The sequence below is a fragment of the Tupaia chinensis genome, unplaced genomic scaffold (genome assembly GCF_000334495.1).
Source record: "Tupaia chinensis unplaced genomic scaffold, TupChi_1.0 Scaffold000494_1, whole genome shotgun sequence".
NCBI lineage: Eukaryota > Metazoa > Chordata > Mammalia > Scandentia > Tupaiidae > Tupaia > Tupaia belangeri.
In genome coordinates this window covers 2,185,448-2,192,166 of record NW_006160006.1, presented here as the reverse complement: position 1 = coordinate 2,192,166, position 6,719 = coordinate 2,185,448, and the positions used below count along the sequence as shown (strand labels likewise).

General features: G+C 58.1%; 1 protein-coding gene across 5 annotated transcripts in view; it reads right to left on the bottom strand.

Annotated features, from left to right (window-relative positions):
- Positions 1-6,719, bottom strand: part of DMTN (dematin actin binding protein) — a 21,202-nt gene that overhangs the window by 11,985 nt on the left and 2,498 nt on the right. The window lies entirely within an intron of this gene.

The window sequence follows — 6,719 nt, the reverse complement described above, 5'->3', positions numbered from 1 at the left end:
GGGGGCGCCGGGGTGCGGGAGCCTTTGTTCTGCCGTAGAGGAAATGACGGCAGGGTGCAGCCGGCTTCCCCGGGCGCGGCCTCTCCTCCCGGCTCTGCCGCACCTGCCCTGCCCTGCCCTGGGGCTGGGGTGCCCAGTCACACCCTCTCCCTGGCCTCTCTTCTGGCTCTATGCCCAACCCCCAATCTCCCGTCACTCCTCTCCCTCATTCTGGCCCAGAAAGTGTCACACAAGGCCCCAGCACAGCTGGCGCTACCGTCCTGCGGGTCCTGCACCCACCGATCCAACCAACTCCACGTGGAAAGTGTTTAAAAACAAACAATGCCACAATAAAAAGTAGTGCAAATGTTAAATAACAAGGAGTTCCACGTTTGCATCGTGCTAAGTGTCGCAGGTTATCCACAGACAGGACTTAGGATGGGAGGTTATATGCAAATACGTAATACGGAAGACGCTTTAGCATCCTGGATTTCCATCCTGGATTTCTGTATCTGCTGGGGCCCCGGAGCTGGCGCCATGGATGGAGGGGACTGTCATACCTGGGAGTGGACCCCAGTGGGGGACGGGCTGGCGTGCTGCTCTGCCCCCACCCCATCTGGGCCCTGCTCCCCTCCAGCAGAGAGTCCACTTACAGGCAGCCTGGGCCACATCGCAGCTCCCACAGAGTTCTCGCGATGCCAGTGCGTCTACTGCTAGCGGGCGCCCGGTTGGGCAGGAGAGCACCTGGGCCAACCCTGTCCTCTATGTCCCTAGGGACTTGGGGTCTGTCTGCCGCACCAGGCTGTGGCCAACTTCCTGAGTCCTCGTCTTCCTTGGTAAGTCCCACAGCAATCCCTGTCTCTCCCCCCTGCCCTGGACACATTACCGGTGTTGGCGGCCAGGCAGCCAGGCGGCCAGGGTGACAGTGCAGGGGGCTGCCCTTGCAGCTGACAAAGAGCCGGAGCAGAGCGCTGCAGTGACTGGGTACAGCAAGGAGCTCCCTGGCGGCCAGAGCCGGGCTGTGCTGACTGGCTAGGGCTGAGTACTGACGCCGCCATGCAGAAGCCCCGTGCCCTCTCTGCCCCTCGCTTCTCACCTATAAACGGGGGACTATAACTGCTCTATCCCAGGGTGCTCTGAGATCAGGTAAGTTCTAACACGTGAAATGCTTAAAACATGCAACCCATGGAGAGTGTTGGCAGTTATTCCTGTCTACCCCAGAACTGAGGAACTTCGGTGGCTTTTTTTTTTTTAATTTTTTGGAGAAGTTTCTGCTACAGGGCACATGCACTCACTAGAAAGACACAGAGAGACAGAGAAACAGAAGGCGAGAAATCACCCCCCAGGGGGGTGGCCACACCGCAATCCCTTCTCCTCCATTCTCCTCTCGGGATCTTGGGCACGCACGCACACATGCCCAGTGTGAGTTTAAGCCACCGGGTCTAGGATTTGAACTGCGGTCAATGACATGGGAGTCCAGCAACATAGCCATTACGCCAACTCTGACAGAGAGGGCAAGACACACTGACGAATAGAGAGGAAAGAGCCCCTCCCACGGCGCATGATCACGCCCAATCCCTTCTTCTCCATCTCTCCTTCCTTTCAGGATTCTGGGCTCACGTGCGCATGAGCATGCATGTGACCCAAAAGGTCCCAATGCCGCCGGGTCCAGGACTTGAACTGCATACTTGGCCATGGGGGATCCAGTGCCTTAACCACCACGCCATGGACTGGCCCCTTGGGTGGCTTTTCTTTGTGACCATGGATCATGAAAGGCCCAACAGAGGTCCCGGTGCTCACCACCTTAACAAGGACACTGCACTGACCCGTGCTGCCCACCCAGCACCAAGGCCGCTCCCGCCACACACACAGCCCACGCCCACTGCTGCCTTTCGTGCCCTTCCGCACCCGCCCACCTCTCTGCCTCCCAGAGGCCACCGGCCTTCCAGGTCCACCCTGCACACCCCTCTGGGAGGCCTCCCTGCTACTCGCCGATGATCCCCAGAGGGCCCAGAGGAGAACGGACGGCTGACACACCTGGTGTGCTGCAGACGGCCTGAGTTCCTCTCCCTAGGCTGACTGCCAACTTCCAGGGAAAGCATTGCTCCTGGAGAGCCTGTCTGTTCTGTGCAGGGGCTTCGGTGAGCACAGTGCAGGGGGTCCCCCCCCCCCCCGCCCCCGCGACAACCCAAGGCAGGCCCATCACAGTTGAGGGAACAGGCTGGGTTGAAAACATGTCCAGAGAGCCAGTCACGGGCACACCCTGCTGATGCTGCACTGCACAGGCTGGGCCCGAGTCCTGGTCCAGCATAAAGGCTGGGCATGGGGCATGACCTGTCATCCCAGAACTTGGGGAGGCTCAGACAGGAGGACAACACCCTGCCTTAAAACAAAACTGGGCCACCAGCAGATGGCAAAATGGTTACATTGCTGGACTCCCACATAGTTGACCGCAGTTGGATTCCCGGACCCGGCGACTTAAAACTCACACCAGGTGTGTGTGCGTGCACAGATCCCGAGAGAAGAATAGATTAGAAGGGATTGTGGTGTGGCCATCCCCCCGGGGGGTGATTTCTCACTTCCTGACTCTGTCTCTCCAGCAAGAGCACCTGCCCTATAACAAAAATATCTCTTAAAAAAGAGGGGGACACCAGTGGTGTGGTTGGGGGTGGCTGGATTTCACATGACCGACTGTGCGTTTTGAGTCCCACACTCAGTGGCTTGAAAAAACACTCCAGGCACATGTGTGCACACGCCCAAAATCCTGAGAGAGAATGGAGGACAGACACTGCAGTGTGGCCGCCCCCGGGGTGCTTTCTCGCTTCTCCCCTCTTTGTTTCTCTTTCTCTGTGTCTCTCTCTGTTGAGTGCACATGCCCTATAACAATAAAAAAGAAAGAAAGAAAACAAAGAAAACAGCCATGCAGGGGTGTGGAGCTGCAGGTGACTGTCAGCACAGGTGGGCTCACAGCCTGCTTCGCTCTGCGCAGTGAGAGCCAAGCGGCCAGGTTGCTCAGGGCCTTCTGTAATTCTAGGGCCATGGCAGATCCAAGCCAAGACCTTGGCCATCAGAGTCTCACTAGTGCTCGGGGCCACGGAAGGGCTCCCTCCTCGGCTTCGCTGTTCTCTTGCTTTGTATATTATTATTATTGGCAGTATTTGCTGGAGAGTGCACGTGCTTGCCAGAGACGGGGTGGTGAGAACCCACCATGGGGGAGGGTCATGCTGAGATCCCTTCTCCATCGCTCCCTCCTTTTGGGATTTTGGGCACACATACACTTTCCAAGCCACCAGACCCAGGACCTGGCCACGCAGTCTGCCACTTGGGGTCCAGCTGCCTCAAGCACTGCGGCTGGCGGCCCTCCTCTGCCTTCTCAGAGTCCACATTGTGATCCTTTCAACAGGTGCCCGAAGGCCAGAGTAAACCCTGCTACGCAGTGGGAAGGCTGCCGGCTCCTCTCGCTCCTCAGAGACCTTTCCCCGAGGACAGCGGCTGCCGGACGGTGCTCCACGCAGCTGAGCCCTGGAGATGAACGCCTGTCCCCCACCTGCCAGACCCCAGACGTGCACTGTTTCATCTGATCACTAACTAACCCGGACTTGCCGAGCACCTGTTCTGCGGCAACACAGAGCAACCTCCGTGGTAAGTCCTGAACGGGTCAGAAGGGCCAGTCAAGGGGCCAGTGGTGCCGTGATGCCCCGTGGCCTCCTGACCAGGGATTACAGATGGGGAGGGCCTGGCCAGACAGGCAGGGAACCCATGAGACTGAGGCTAAGGGGCACTCAAGGCAGCAGGGGGCCAGCCCAGAGGAAGAGGCTGTGGCCATGCCCACAGCCACGCCCACGGTCGCACCCGGGCAGAAGGCTGGCTTTGGAAGCAAGAACCTGTTCCCTGAGAGCAGAGGACAGGGACAGAAGTTGGGCAACTGCAGTCCAGGGGTGCTTGGAGGGAACCAATCGGGGGCTTCTACTTCCCCAGGAGAAGGGAGAGGTCATGCGCATTGTAGGACTGAAGGGAGCAGAGAAGGGGGCCAGCAGGTGGCCTGGAGGTTAATGTGCTGGACCCCTCATGGCTGCCCGCGGTTCATGTCCCAGACTTGGCGGGTTGAAAAATCACACCAGGCGCGTGTGAGTGCATGTGTGCCGAAGATCCCAGAAGAAGGGAATTTGGTGTGGCCATCCCCTCTGGGGTGATTTCTCGCTTTTCCTCTCTCTCCCTCTCTGTCTCTGTCTCTCTGCAAGCACATCCACCCTATGGCAGAACCCAAGAAGAGTAGGGACGGTTCAGAGGGGCTGACCCAGGGAGAGCGGGCGGCTCTAGAGTGTCTAGGAGCTCAGGCCGGGCCTCCCCACACCAGAGCGGCCAGGAAGAATGAGGCGATGGCTGTCTGGGAGAGTGGAGCCTGCCCAGGCGAGGAGTCCGGGGTCCCCGGGGTCCAAGCTGAGAGTCACAGGACGGTGTGGCCACGCACATCCACGCTCACAATGCAGACACCGCCACGGTACTTGATTCGCAGTAAGGAGAGTCACGGTAACGTCGCCAGCTGCTGGCTATGGGGTGTCTACATCGTGGTGGGCACCCGGATGGGCACTGCATTCTTTTCTTCTTCTTCTTTTTTTTTTTACTTATTTTTATTTATTTATTTTTATTATTTTTTTGAGAGGTTTTTACTATAGGGTGTACGTACTCACCAGAAAGACAGAGAAAGACAGAGAGACAGAAAGCCATTAATCATCCCCCAGGGGGGATGGCCACGCCGCAATCCCTTCTCCTCCATTCTCCTCTCGGGATCTTGGGCACGCACACACACAGGCCCAGCGTGAGTTTAAGCCACCGGGTCCGGAACTCGAATCACAGTCGACTACACGGGAGTCCAACAACATAGCCATTACGCTAATTGCTGGTCCCTACTTATTTTTATTTTATTCTATTTTTGTTTTAATTTTGTTATAGGATACTTATGCTCATCAGAGAGAGATGGGGGTTAAGGGAGTGAGAAATCACCCCCCATGGGAGATGGCCATGCCTTCCAAAGCCATTAATGGCTTCCACCCAGGAAGACTGTGTGAGTCTCCGGCCTCTGGCCCGCGCCTGTTCTGTCCCCTTCTTAGCCAATGTTGTCCACAATCCTGTGCAGGCCATGCGACTGGGCCTTGCCTCCAGCTCTTGGCTCCTTAGTGGTAAATTACTTAGCGTTTTTCTTTTTTTTTAATCATCAGAGGTTGCCTCTGCTTGCCAGAGAGAGAGATGGAGAAAGGGGGAAGCCCTCCCCCAAATGGGGTGTAGTCATGCTGGAGTCCTGTCCCCATTCTTCCATCTTGTCAGGATTTGGGTCGCACTTGCACATGCACCTGGCGTGTTTTTCAAACTTAGGGCCAGGATCCAAACCACAGTCAGTCCCTTAGCCCTTAGATGCAGGGCTGCTACCCCCGGAAGTGTTAGAACATTCTGTCTCACCCCTCCGCAGGCATTTGCATGCTCACTGGGGCTAACTTGAGGACCTAGGCTCTTACTGGAGAAATTTTAGGCTGTCAGAAGGCCACTGGGTGGAGTGTGAGAGGGAGTGTGTGTACGTGTATGTGTGTGTGCGCGTGCATGTGAGTGTGTGTGTGAAGACAGTTTCCCGGCTTCTCTCAAATGACATGCTGCCCACTCCACCCACGGTAGCCCCTCCCCCGGAGGAAATTTCGGGCTCCGCACAAGGTCTCAGCCCCAGCGCCTCCTCCCCCACCGGCACACCCCCCAGCCCTGAGCAGAGACCAGACCAAAAGGGCAGGCTGCAGCAGGAAGGGGAGGAAGGAGGGAAGGGAAGGTGGGGGCAAGGCCAGCCCAGGTGGCGGAAGGGCCCTCAGGCTGCCCGGGCTGGGCTGTGGTCCGCTGGTCGGAGCCCAGGCCTTCTCTCCCTGCCGTCTCAGCCCAGCCCTCCCTGGGCCTTATCTGAGCCCCCAGCCCGGCCCCACCTCTCACCCCACCCTCTGCTCTCCACAGCCACAGCCTCTCAGCTCAGACTAGGTGATAAGACAGCCCACCCCTGGGGCTCTGGTGCCAGGTCTCACAAATCCAGGCGCACTGGACTTTCAGAACTTTCAGAACCGAAGCCTCAGCCGGCCACCTCACAGCGGCGTCCCCTGGCCCTGTCCTAAACTGACACCACCTGCTCTGTGCCAGTCCCTGCGTCAGGAACTTTCACCCATACGAAACTTCGCCCAAACGGAAAACCAAGGCTCAGAGGTTACCTAGCCAGAGGCTCCCAGTGAAGCCAAGTCCCCGTCGAAGGCCGAAGCCAGAGCCCCACTGTAACTGGACAGAGACCCAGGTGGTCCACGCTGCCCTCACCTGCAGGAAAGGAGCTGCAGGCCCGGGCTCGGGCTCTGTGTGCCTGCCCCGTGGGCTCGGGCCAGGCTGAGGCCAGACGTGCAGACTGGCAAGGGATTTAGAAAGGAGGCAGCCGTCCAAGAGGGCTGGGGTCAGGCTGGGCAGAGCACCTGACCCCTTCTCCCCAGTCACCCACAGTGGGACTGTCTTTCCTCCTATCTCCCTGCCTCCCATTCCTCTTCTTTCCTTCCTTCATTTTCTTCTCCCTCCTCTCTCCCCCTCTCCCTCTCCCCCTCCCAGTCCACCCCCACAGTTGCTGTAGCAACAGCGCAATGCCAGAAATACAGGCAAGACCCAGCTAGGCCGCCAGTTCCCAAAACAGCATCCCAGGGTGTGGAGGGGAGGGGAGGAGAGGGGAGGAGAGG